Genomic DNA, 14235 nt, shown 5'->3' on the forward strand with positions numbered 1-14235 from the left:
CCCAGCTGGATACATCTAAGTCACTGCAAGCTGCAGAGAGTGTTTGAACCCCTAAGTAGGCGGAGGGAGGAAGGCCGGACTTCAAAGGGGGGCTATTTTTTAGGGTAGCTCGTCTCAAACCCGGTGAAGAAACGCTTAAGATTCCCCCGTCTTTAGTATGGGGGTTCTGACATCTCTGTGCGCCGAGCAGCAATGGGGACTCCATATGCCAGATGGATCTTCTACTGCGCTGTGACTGCAGCATCAACCTGTGGTGGAAACTAATGAATAGAACCGCGTACGAGGGACATGCTGTGAACTGCTATGTGTGTGCGCAGCTGCCAATCGCCACACACAACTCAGGTCTGCGTGTAGGACACATCACGGATGACAAACAGATGTGTCTCTATGGCCTGAGCACACAACCACGACTAAGCGTCCCCATGCCAAAGGGATGCAAATGGTGTAAAAATGACTATTCTGTTCTACTTCAGATAGGAGATGCCGTGAAGGAACTTTTTGGATCTATGAACTGTTCCTTTAATGCTGACGTATTTCCATTTCCACTAACCGCATGGAAAATACCAGAGACCATTTCTTTAGCAGGAGCTAAACCCGGGTCTCTGAGGAGCTGCGTGTTCAACAACGGACACGTTTCTCTTGGGATGTTACCTTGGAACTTGTGTAACAGAGTTTACACCTACTGCGAAACGACACCGGATTACATCAACTGCATCGCCTGCAGGGGTCAAAGGATGACTCCACACTGCAAAGTCTGGAAGGACAACCCAGACTGTGACAACATGCTTCAGGAGAGGTGTTTCAACATCACAGATCGGACATTGGACGACAGGAGACAACGCTGTGCAGTACCATAGTGCCAGGAGACTATGGTTCACGGGTGATGGCAGACTGGTACTTCCTGTACCCGATTTTATTCATCAGGAAAGGACGACACATTCTGGCTGCCCGCTCCAAGCGTGAAGTTATGCCTGAGGTCAAACGCTGGGGAGGCCTCACTACAGACACTGGAGTTCCTTGGGAATTCAGGATTTGGAACGGCGGAGAAAAATTCATGCAAGGTCTGTTTCCGTGGGTTGGAGTAGGTGAGATTCGGGACCACGTAGAGATAAATAGGTACGGATTACTGCGACTAATCAACATCACATACCAGCTGGCCAATGGCACCGCGAAGGAGCTGACTGAACTGAGAAACATGGTTATGCAAAATCGTGTTGTTCTGGATTTCCTCACTGCCCTCAGGGAGGGGTTTGCAAAATTATTGGCCCAACGTGTTGCACTTTCGTTCCTGATGAAACAGGAACTGGAGGAACCATTTCTGATGCTCTATATGAGCTGGAGGATCTTGAAAAAAAAATAAATAAATATGTGGAGAGTGGAACACGCGGCTCATCCTTTTTTGATTTGTTTTCATGGCTCATGTCTGGTCCATGGTGGACTTTACTGTTAAAGCTCGTGACACCTATTCTGATTGTTTCGGTTCTGTTCTGTCCTTTTAAGGTTTGCATTATTCCATACCTACGAAGTATGATGTTTAAGACAAGTAACACAACTGTTGTCAGTTATCAGCTAGCAAAGGCATCCTATGAGACGAATGAAGATGACTTGTTTTGAGATTCTGACGATTTTCTGAACAATGATGGTGTTCTGTAATCAATAAACAGATTAATTCATTTGCTGAATGATTCCTACACCAAAAATGTGAAAACAAGTGGTGTTAGGGATGAGAAAACTGCGTTTGATTTTTTGCTGTTTCTTTCTTTTGTTTTTGTTTATTTCATTTATTCATTATGATCATTGTGTAATTTTTATGTTTAGACTAGGACAAAAGATGTATATATTTTGCATTTCTTGGTTCTATTTTATTTCTTTTCTTTTCTATGCTTGGCTTTTGAATAAGGTTTACACACATGGTGAAATGATAAAAAGGGGGAATGATAGAGATTTTTTGGTATTATCATTTTGTTGTTACTTTCAGGTTAAAGTGTTCTCTTGTTTAAACTGTATGTGTGAACTGACCTGGAAGTCACAGCTGCCTGTTATCTTCATGTGAAACAGTTTGACCGAGATTTGAACCGGGCTCAGATCAGGGGCCAGATGTTAAATTGGTTTACGACCTTTGCTTTGTTTAGGTAAAATGTTTTACGACCTTTGCTGTTTTTCCTCTGCTGTCTATCTTGCCTATCCTCCCTCTTTGAAGTTTGAGAATAAAAGACAAGCTGTATCCAAAGAGAAGCAGAACGCTCTGTGAACAGCTCTGAGAAGCAGTTGACAGAGTCTTCTCCTTTTGCTTGCAGAAGTTTAGTCATAAATTCATATACGTTGTCTGTGGTTCTTTTATGTAGGTTCTAGGAAAATACCTATCAATTACTGCTGTGACTCATTGACTATGTACTATGCTGATCTGCAGCTGAATTTCTTTTGGTTTGCTCTATTTTGTTGTTGAGGTGGTCAGTGGATTTGAACAAAAGATGGCCAATCTTGTTGCAGTATTAAAAGACTATTCTTTTCTTTTCCTAAGGTTGACAAAGAACCAAGTGTGACTGAGGGTGTTGAGTTTGAGCATGCTGGCTCAGCAGATGAAGCTCCACCAAAGTCAAAGTCCTCCAAGACAAAGGTAATAATTTCTGAACTTCTTTTCACTGGGCTTCTAGCCCAACTGGAGATGTCTGGGAGATTCTGTTGGTACGGTTGCATTGGAAAAAATGTAATATTTCCTTCAAATGCTCCATAAACTGTGAACTTAACAGGCTTTTTTCAGCAGTCCCGGCAACACACACTAGTCTGGTCTGATGTCATTGTGGGGTCTCTACCAGCTGAAGTGTTTAGTGAATGGTTGTTTGGGGCCATACACATATTTCCGGTTTACAGTACAAGTGAGGACCCCGTTTGAGGTTTCTTTTGGTCAATATTTAGTCCCTTTTTTGTGTAACTATAGATCTTGTCTGCCCTCAGTAGCATGGTTGACAGCTGGCTTAAGACACGATGTATGTTTCAAATCAGGGAATACGACGGAAACATGTTTACAGTCCAATCCAGTGACGTCTACTTCGATTAACGTTTGAAATAGTTTAAGTGATACTGAAGTTTGAGACTTTATGATGAAGGATGACTGCTAAACCGAACCAGAAATAGGTTTTTAGTCGGACATCACTACTGTGATTCATTGACAATGTACTATGCTGATCTGCAGCTGAATTTCTTTTGGTTTGTTCTATATTGCTGTTGAGGTGGTTAGTGGATTGGAACAAAAGATGGCCAGTCTTGTTGCAGTATTAAAAGACTATTCTTTTCTTTTCCTAAGGTTGACAAAGAACCAACTGTGACTGAGGGTGTTCAGGTTGAGCCTGCTGGCTCAGCAAATGAAGCTCCACCAATGTCAAAGTCCTCCAAGACAAAGGTATTAATTTAATATTTCCTTCAAATGCTCCATAAACTATGAACTTCACAGGCTTTTTTCAGCAGTCCCGGCAACACACACTAGTCTGGTCTGATGTCATTGTGGGGTCCATAGCAGCTGGAGTCTTTAGTGAATGGTTGTTTGGGGCCATACACACATTTCTGGTTTACAGTAAAAGTGAGGACCCCGTTGGAGGTTAATTTTGGTCAAAATCTAATCCCTTTTTTGTGTTACTATAGATCTTGTCTGCCCTCAGTAGCATGGTTGACAGCTGGCTTAAGACACGATGTATGTTTCAAATCAGGGAATACGACGGAAACATGTTTACAGTCCAATCCAGTGACGTCTACTTCGATTAATGTTTGAAACAGTTTAAGTGATACTGAAGTTTGAGACTTCATGATGAAGGATGACTGCTAAACCAAACCAGAAACCAAACCAGAAATAGGTTTTTAGGCGAACATTACTGCTGTGATTCATTGACAATGTACTATGCTGATCTGCAGCTGAATTTCTTTTGGTTTGTTCTATATTGCTGTTGAGGTGGTCAGTGGATTGGAACAAAAGATGGCCAGTCTTGTTGCAGTATTAAAAGACTATTCTTTTCTTTTCCTAAGGTTGACAAAGAACCAACTGTGACTGAAGGTGTTGAGTTTGAGCCTGCTGGCTCAGCAAATCAAGCTCCACCAAAGTCAAAGTCCTCCAAGACAAAGGTAATAATTTCTGAACTTCTTTTTATTGGTAAGCTTCTAGCCCAACAGGAGATGTCTTGGAGATTTGTCAGTACAGTTACCTTTCAAAGAAATTTAATATTTCCTTCAAATGCTCCATAAACTGTGAACTTAACAGGCTTTTTTCAGCAGTCCCGGCAACACACACTAGTCTGGTCTGATGTCATTGTGGGGTCCATAGCAGCTGAAGTGTTTAGTGAATGGTTGTTTGGGGGCATACACACATTTCTGGTTTTCAGTAAAAGTGAGGACCCCGTTTGAGGTTTATTTTGGTCAAAATTTAGTCCCTTTTTTGTGTAACTATTGATCTTGTCTGCCCTCAGTAGCATGGTTGACAGCTGGATTAAGACACGATGTATGTTTCAAATCAGTTAATATGACGGAAACATGTTTACAGTCCAATCCAGTTATGTCTACTTCGATTAACGTTTGAAACAGTTTAAGTGATACTGAAGTTTGAGACTTCATGATGAAGGATGACTGCTAAACCAAACCAGAAATAGGTTTTTAGGCGAACATTACTGCTGTGATTCATTGACAATGTACTATGCTGATCTGCAGCTGAATTTCTTTTGGTTTGTTCTATATTGTTGTTGAGGTGGTCAGTGGATTGGAACAAAAGATGGCCAGTCTTGTTGCAGTATTAAAAGACTATTCTTTTCCTAAGGTTGACAAAGAACCAACTGTGACTGAAGGTGTTGAGGTTGAGCCTGCTGGCTCAGCAAATCAAGCTCCACCAAAGTCAAAGTCCTCCAAGACAAAGGTAATAATTTCTGAACTTCTTTTCACTGGGCTTCTAGCCCAACTGGAGATGTCTGGGAGTTTCTGTTGGTACGGTTGCATTGGAAGAAATGTAATATTTCCTTCAAATGCTCCATAAACTATGAACTTAACAGGCTTTTTTCAGCAGTTCTGGTGACACACACTAGTCTGGTCTGATATCATTGTGGGGTCTACAGCAGCTGAAGTGTTTAGTGAATGGTTGTTTGGGGCCATACACATATTTCCGGTTTACAGTACAAGTGAGGACCCCGTTTGAGGTTTCTTTTGGTCAAAATTTAGTCCCTTTTTTGTGTAACTATAGATCTAGTCTGCCCTCAGTAGCATGGTTGACAGCTGGCTTAAGACACGATTTATGTTTCAAATCAGGGAATACGACGGAATCATGTTTACAGTCCAATACAGTGACGTCTTCTTAGATTAACGTTTGAAACGGTTTTAGAGATACGGAAATTTGAGACTTTACGATGAAGGATGACTGCTAAACCGAACCAGAAATAGGTTTTTATTCTAACATTACTGCTGTTATTCCTTTACAATGTACCATGCTGATCTTCAGCTGAATTTCGTTTGGTTTGTTCTATATTGTTGTTGAGGTGGTCAGTGGATTTGAACAAAAGGTGGCCAGTCTTGTTGCAGTATTAAAACACTATTTTTTTCTTTTCCTAAGGTTGACAAAGAACCAATTGTGACTGAGTGTGTTGAGTTTGAGCATGCTGGCTCAGCAGATCAAGCTCCAACAAAGTCAAAGTCCTCTAAGAGAAAGGTAATAATTTCTGAACTTCTTTTCACTGGGCTTCTAGCCCCACTGGAGATGTCTGGGAGATTTGTCAGTACAGTTACCTTTCAAAGAAATGTAATATTTCCTTCAAATGCTCCATAAACTATGAACTTAACAGGCTTTTTTTAGCAGTTCTTGCAACACACACTAGTCTGGTCTGATGTCATTGTGGGAACTATAGCAGCTGAAGTCTTTAGTGAATGGTTGTTTGGGGCCATACACACATTTCTGGTTTACAGTAAAAGTGAGGACCCCGTTTGAGGTTTATTTTGGTCAAGATGTAATCCCTTTTTTGTGTAACTATAGATCTTGTCTGCCCTCAGTAGCATGGTTGACAGCTGGCTTAAGACATGATGTATGTTTCAAATCAGGGAATATGACGGAAACATGTTAACAGTCCTATCCAGTGACGTCTTCTTAGATTAATGTTTGAAACAGTTTAAGTGATACTGAAGTTTGAGACTTCATGATGAAGGATGACTGCTAAACCAAACCAGAAATAGGTTTTTAATCGAACATTACTGCTGTGATTCATTGACAATGTACTATGCTGATCTCCAGCTGAATTGTTTTTGGTTTGTTCTATATTGTTGTTGAGGTGGTCAGTGGATTTGAACAAAAGATGGCCAGTCTTGTTGCAGTATTAAAAGACTTCTCTATTCTTTTCCTAAGGTTGACAAAGAACCAACTGTGACTGAAGGTGTTGAGGTTGAGCATGCTGGCTCAGCAGATGAAGCTCCACCAAAGTCAAAGTCCTCCAAGACAAAGGTATTAATTTTTCAACTTTTTATTGGTGGGCTACTAGCCCAACTGGAGATGTCTGAGATTTTGTTAGTATGGTTACCTTTCTAAGAAATTTAATATTTCCTTAAAATGATCTATAAACTGTGATCTTAACTTGCTTACTTGATGAAGGATTACTGTATATCTGAAGCAGAAAAGGCTTTGTAGTAGAATCACACAGCTGTGATACAACATTCCTTTTGACTAGTCAATGTTTTTATGTTATTTAGATGTTTTTTTCTATTTGTCCCAATGTTGGCAAGCCTCTTGCTTACAATATTCAGGTTTATTTTAAAGTACATTACATTTTCAAATATTACGTCACTGACTTCAGAATTAAAAGTCAGCCCTAATTTATAGTAACATCAGGACTTCATTGTCTTGTGGGTAGGGTTAGGGTTAGTAACAATTACCTTAGATGTTTACAAATATATATTTTTGGTATAATTGAGAAAAATAGCTTTTCATGGTGAGAAAGGTACAGTTATTAATTGGTTTAGGTCCTGTATTTAACTGTATTTTGCAGGAAGGGTCTAATCAGGCATGAGTGTATTTTACAATTTCAGAAAACCCTTCAATTATGATATTGCTTTGGTAACTTCATTTCATTGTTTTAAACTTGTTATTAACTTTGGTTTTAAAGGTTGCCAACCATGCAAGAGGAGGACTTGGAATGAGGGAGAGGTCCTTGCAGTCAAAAAGCACTTGATGGCATTCATCACCACCTGTAGAGTTCCAGGAAAAGCAGACTGTGATAAGTGTTTAAAACGGGAGCCTGTTGCACTCAGAAACAGAAATTGGCTGGCTGTTAAGTTTTACGTTAAAAACGGCTCTTAAAAACAAAGTTTAAAAACATTTAATTTCATGCTGCTTTTAAGTGCTTTTAGTTAGTCATGTCATAGACATTTCAGTTTGCTGTTTTTTTTAAATACAGAAAGTAGTATATCTTTTAGTTTTGGCTTTGTTGCAGTACCTTTTTTACTGACAGTAATTTCAGTTTGTACTTTTTAAGTTCATTTGTTGGTTTAAATATTTACGGGAAAACAAAGCATCCTGTAAAGAGCTTGGTTAAGCAATAAATGTTTATTCTTCAGCATACTTTTTACGCCTTACTCAATCATTTAGTACATAGAAGGAAGATAAAAAAATACCTTTCATCTATTTTCAGATGCGTGAAAAGTACATCATATCTGAGTTGTTGTAGATGCTTATGGCTGTGGGCAGGGAGGATTGTCTATATTATTCGGTATTCTAATGGATCTGAAGATGCCTCAGTGTTCAAACATATGAAAGAGGATGATCGGGGTTGTCTGTAATGTTTGTATTACAATCAATCAGTCAATAGGTTTATTCGACAAAACTCATTACATGAGTGAAAGTGAGCAGACAGAACAAAAACCTTCAAAGAATCCTTTTTTGAACAACCATCTCCAGAGGATTTCAACAGTAGTCCCCGGAACAGAACCAGCCTTCTTTATCAGGCTGTTAAGCCTTTTCAGGTCCCTGGCTCAGATGCTATTTAAACAGATGATGACAGAAGAGATGACACTCTCAACAACAGACTTGTAGAGTAAATTAATCAATCAAGATTACTGCCTGTGGCCCATCTTCTCGTAATTACAGGTTGTTCCTGGATGAGAGATTTACAGTCAATCAGAAGAACACAAAATTATGATATAATTTGCTAGGAAAAGGTTTTTTTGCAGAAATGTATGCATCATTTTAATCCCTTTATGTAATGTCTTTAAAAGAATACATTTAACAAAGCGTAATATGCTGCTCAATACTAGAATTTGACATATCTTGAGTGGCTACTCAATTTTCTTTTGTACCAAAGTGTAGATTTCATTGTGCATTGAGTCATAGTGGCTGTCAAAGCACTTTGAACCGGAAACTGTGCTACAGGTACTAAGAATGTAATAAAAACTAATTAGTGTGTATTTATGTCCCCACCCATTACTAAAACCTGACAAGTCCCCAAGAGTCACCTTCTTATCATGTTTGGAACTCTAGTTAGTCTTATTGCAAATTTAAAGTGATATGCTTGTCCACTGCACCGCTAGCAAGGTACTTGATTTTTTGCAGAGCTGTCCTACTCACAGAAAGGGTGGATCCCAGTCAGCCTGGTATTGTCTTTAGTCTCCAGTAGGGCATACCACCAAGCCACGGTGTGTGTGTGTGTGTGTGTGTGTGTGTGTGTGTGTGTGTGTGTGTGTGCGTGTGTGCGCATGTGTGTGTGTGTATTTCAGGAATTATTCCCCGTAATAACTACCCGTACAGGTGAAAAACATAACATGTGACAAAGTAAAGGAAAGCCTGAAAAACAAAACGCTGAAGGGACCCATTAGTCCATTTATAGTCAGTCTCTGCCACAAGCTGTGCGGCTGTACACTTAACCGCGGTCAATGTGCAGTGGAGCATTCAAGTCTTGTCCTTGTCTTTTTGTTTCCCAAACTCTATCACTCAGGCTTATGCAGAGGCAGTATTAATCACTGTGACCTTCCGCTACACAAACCGTATCAATGAAAATAAAACACACTTTAAAGTTTATTTACCAGAGCGAAACCTATCAATAACTTAAGTTCCTTCGGATGAATGGGAATTACATTTTCAGGACATTAACCTTTGTCTGAAGTATAAAAATAAAATAAAAAATATTCAATATGTTATGTTTTGTAGATGATGAGGGAAAGAAAGCAGGAAAGAAAGAATGAGAGAAAGAAAGAAAGCATCTTGCATGGCTGGTGTGCACAAATTGCTGCCAATATGAATGAATGTGTGTACATTTGGTGGATCTGAAACAAATGAACAAAATAATACAGATTGTGTGAGCTCCCTGGAGAAACAGTGTAGTATTTCTGCTTGGTGTCATCATACTCATTATAAGATACCCATTTATAGATCTGAGAAGGGGATTTCAGTTCCTTAGAATAGCCTTTGAGGTCAAACTGAGACGAGCTTCTTCTTCTTTTTTTTTAAACAGACAGAAGTGTGCCAGGCTAAAGTCTGAGAAATTTTTAACCGATTGCTCTCATTTCCTTGATATGCTTTCCTACTGTAAATGAAACCACTCACTTGCTGAATGTCCTTTAAATTCACTTTGCAATTATGTAGGTTGTAGAAAACTTCAGGACACATGGAGTTCATCACTGAGTGTCACAGAACAAAAAACAGAAGAAAGAAAAAGTCATGATTAAAACATTAGGTAAGAGACTGGCAAGTGTGTTTTTTGTAGGTGGACTAATTAGAACACATCTATTCAAATGCACTTCTTTTACATGAGTGGGATATTTTTATAATCCACCAGTGTCTTTGTGCACATATTATGAACTATGTTAATAGGAACACCTGCTGGTTCACATTTGTTTCTACCACAATGAGAAAATTATTTCTTTATATTATTATTACCCAAATTCTGGGCGTCAAACTTATACTTTAGGCTGGTAGTCAAAAAAAAATTGACAGTAACCTTTACCCAGTGCTTTAAGTGGAAACCAGTAAGTGCGGCTGCGCTCCTTATCGTTAAATATGCCACACAAATACAGGTAACATTTTCACACAGATTTGTTTATTGTTCTGTAGATCAATATAAATATCTTTCATGATTGGTTTTTGGAGTTTGGTTTGTTTATTTCTTGTGGATACTTTATGCTTCATACTTTCTACCATATTAACTTTCTCCTTGAAGTCAATTTTTATATTCCATACGTGAAATGGTAAAACTCGCTACATTTACCTCGGTATGTGCGCGAGGTGAAGGAGCGTAAGGCGCGCTGAAGTGTATGGGAAAACATCATCGGCACGCTGCCCCCTCCAGACGGGGTCTTGGCGCCCCCTCTGGTGCTGCGCCCCTATGCGCTGCATGTGCTGCATATCCACTTTTTGCGCCACTGCCTGCCACTAATAAAGAGGATTTCTTTTGCTGTTCAATCTTGGAATCTCTGCTTTTGTGCTCTTCTTCTAATCTAGTACCTATCTTTGGTCTATAGTTTATTCTCTTCCTACTCCTGAGTTTACTCATGGTGCAGAGTCTTAGGAGGAACATATCAATGAGGAAATGAAGTCTACAAATTCAAGTTGAGTCTCAACACTTCATTCCATGAGCCTAAGTTGAGTCTGAAGTCTCTATTTGTAGCTTAACTGAGAGTAAGTCAAACTCAAATCCCTGTCCACGGCTTATGTCGACTGCAGGCCCTTTAATGGATGAGTTCAGTCCAGATGAATTATATTGCGTTGATTGCTGATTAGTAGACACAGAAAAAAAGTTTTGTTTAAAAGCACAGAAAAATAAAGTGAGTAAAATGAGTAAAGAAATGTTACCTAGTGAAATATATTTGCCCAGAAACCATCCTACCTCCTTGGCAGCGTCTGAATATCGTCCGAGAAAACAATAAATCTCCACATTCAGACACTGCTGCTGAGGGCAAGCCTAACAATGCATGTTTGAAATAACTATCAGAGGCCCATTCACACAACCCGCGGTTAATCACCCAACTGCCTCAATCCATTCTCTGCATCCTATTCTCTCTTCCCTCACACTTAATACACCTTCACATCACCCAGTAATCTCATTCATCAATGCCAGACCAGAGTGGATATTAGGAGCCCTACTAGAATACATTATCTTCCTGTCACTGGTATCCTGACTTCATCAGGAATAGTCCATGTAAAGGAATAATTTCCAGGATGGGTGAAAATCATCAAAGCTTTGTTGTTGGAGTTTCTGGAGTCATTGTGTGGATTCACAATGACCTTTACGCCAATGCTTCTGAGGATGCAGGCAGACATTATTTGGAGCACTTTTTTAGATGTGCTGTAGAAGGTGATGAACTTAAGGAATTCATTATAAGAGTTTCTTACTCTGTGAGCGGTCCAATAGGGTTGCACAGAGGATCAAGGAACACACATACTTTTCACTGCCAAGCTAAAATTTAGAATCCACTCAGTTTTGACATGACTTGTTGATAATCCAATTCACAATATTTGGTGTTTTTAATGAATTATTTAAAAAAAAACTTGCAGAAAGAGTTGTAATTATTATTGCCGAGTCTCATAGTAGCGATTTGCCCTGTGCTCAGATCTCTCCCACCTCAGTTAGCCAAAAGGTGCCGACTGGTTTTTGATTTACTTGCTGTTTGGTTTGAATCCGAATCCTTGCCCAGATTTGGAGACTGACCGGGTTAGGCTATGCTGATGAGTTGACCATCGAAAGAAAGTAAAAATAAGAGAAAACTTCACTGGCTTTTAACTGGTGATGTATGCTTATTTAAATATAGTTCAGAAGAAGCAAAATGCAAAGCAAGTGTACAACTTTGTGTTTAGGTTTTATATATCTAAAAAAAAGGAAGCAATGAGTTAGGACGAAGGAACCGGGATATTATGAATATCATCCTGATGACAGTTCATGGTAAAGAATCCAGGCGTTAAAAGGCTTACTGGAGCATATGGCAACCCTCAGAAGACTTTCTTTGAAATCCTTTCCCTCCGTTTTCTGTGTAACCCGCTGAAGCCTCCCCTAGTTTATATTCTCGGTGCAGAGCTTTGTGTGTCTTCAGTTGCCCTCTGTGAGGGTGGCATTATAGACTCAGCAGGGTGTTCAGTGGGGGTCAGAGTCAGCATTTAACCCTCTGTATACTCAGCAGCCGCTCGTTCTCAGGACACCTGTTCTTTTTTACACATGGGAAGGAGAACAGTTGCAGCCGCTGACTCCGAGGTGAGACCAGCGATATAACTAGAGCTGTTATTGAAGACAAAACTTTAGAAACACGAGTGAGCTATAAGAGGCATGCTAAGCTCACAGAAATGTAATACATAATACTAATCTACAGCAATAAAATGTACCTTATCTTACCTTTGTCTCTCTTTTATTTTAAACAGAGGCATACAGCGTGAGGACACAAAGGTTATTTTATATAAAACTTAAGTTTCCATTTCAGTTGAGCTGACAGGCATATCTGCTTGGAGAGATGTAAAAGCCATGTATAATGTATTGACAAAATGTGCGCGCTTGTGCCGCTCTTCATGTAAAATTCAAACTGATTTGGGGGGGGAAAGAAATGCATCTATGAGGTCCTCATCCCTCGCCAGAAAGACAACCGAGAGAAAGCAGAAGTGGAGGAGCCAAGAGGGAGGGTTCATAGAGGATTTGGGTCATAAATTGCCAAGAGGGATTGCATTGTGTGCAAGTGTGTGTGTGTGCTCGTGCGTGTGTGTGCGCGCCTGTGTGTACCTATCTCTGTGTTTGTGTCAAGGCTTGTGAATGTGTATCTTAATATTTCTTTTTTATCCTTGTGCACTGTCATGTACGTCTGTCTCATTTGCAGAACATATTTATTGCTTCAGACTAATTAAGATCGTAACAGACATAATTCATCTTGATCAGTTTAACTACTGAACTGCTGGTCAAAAACTTAAAATGTCAATCTTTTCTGGGTCAGTGAATGCATCATTTTCAGGAGCTAGAAGGTCAAATCAGCAACAACAATCTTCAGCGTGGAAGTTTTTATGGAAGGAAAATGATTCGGTTAGCTGTTTTCGGTGTCGACTTAATTCAAACAAGGAATAAATTGAAGCTTTGGAAGAGAAACTGTACTTTCAACAGAGGGATTTCTGCTGTTCATTCAAACTACAACCTATAAACAGATGAAGAAGCGTGGACACATTGCAGTAAAAGTTTCTGTGTTTCCTCGTTTTCAACTTTTACTTTCTGTCCTGTTGAACTTGCTAGATATGAAAATGTTGGCAGCTCTTCAGGAATCTCAGATGTAAGTAAAGGTCCACTTACCTGCTAGTAAAGCTATGTTAACCAGTAAAAAAGAACGGAAAAGGAAAGCTTAATATTTCCTGAAATCATTTTGTCTATGTTTTGAAGTCGTATAGAGATGCTGTTTTACAGCGACTCCTCTTAAACTAAAAGGGCAGCGCCTCCTTGGCTGCAGCCCCAGGCACCTGTCTCCCTGTCTCTTAGTCTATTTGTCTTTCTCTGGATGGGTTGCACTGAAATGAAATTTTGTTGTGCTCTTGTACAATAACAAAGCATTCTGATTCTGAGCTTGCAAAAGGATGTCGCCTATGCTTCTAAGGAATCTAATTAGAGTTTTTATGGAGAAATCACAATACGCAGTAATGGCTAAGAGCATGTTGTGCATGACGTTTTACATACAGTCTCGTCGCCTTTTTTTCCACACAAACATAAACAGGAAATCACATATGCTTTTCCTTTAAGCTTACAACTATGTAGTATTTTGAGTAGGTGTGCCTCATACAATCCCAGTAATACACACTCAAGAAAATCTATAAAAGCTTTAGGGGCTTGAATATTTTTGCAAGGCCCTAAAAAAATGATTTCAAAACACCCTTTGGTAATTTTGTTTCTCGAGAGCCATTTTATACTCTACAGTTATACCAATCCCTTTTATTACCATTCTACGTCTAACACACACATGAACAAATCCATAGTATCAGTATCTTTCACTGCAACGCCACAAAAAGCCAAAACCCAAAACATCTGGATGTGTAGCCGTTAAGGGGCTCGCACAACGGCATGCTTTTGGCAGTGATGTTCCAAAAGCATGCCGTTGGGGTGAAATGCCAGACGGTCTCCAAGTGCTGGCGTCCGTCCAGCTACTACGCACCCATGAAGTTAAGGGTCCACCGAATTGCAGAGGGATGTTGGAGCGGGGATAGACAGGCTGAATATATCTGCAGATATTAGGGCTATGGTTACTGACTAGATAAAAGCTCTGAAATGGCTTATAGCT

At 39.7% G+C, this 14235-nt stretch overlaps 1 long non-coding RNA gene across 1 annotated transcript; it reads left to right on the forward strand.

The window, feature by feature from the left end:
- Nucleotides 1-4773: 4773 nt before the first annotated feature.
- On the forward strand, nt 4774-7573 carry LOC145549385 (uncharacterized). Its single transcript, XR_014085336.1, has 4 exons — nt 4774-4894; nt 5582-5677; nt 6365-6460; nt 7119-7573. It is a non-coding gene; the product is annotated as an uncharacterized LOC145549385 (long non-coding RNA).
- The last annotated feature ends 6662 nt before the right edge of the window (nt 7574-14235 follow it).

The sequence above is a fragment of the Poecilia reticulata genome, chromosome 2, assembly GCF_904066995.2.
Source record: "Poecilia reticulata chromosome 2, P_reticulata-male-v2, whole genome shotgun sequence".
In the NCBI taxonomy this organism is placed as follows: domain Eukaryota; kingdom Metazoa; phylum Chordata; class Actinopteri; order Cyprinodontiformes; family Poeciliidae; genus Poecilia; species Poecilia reticulata.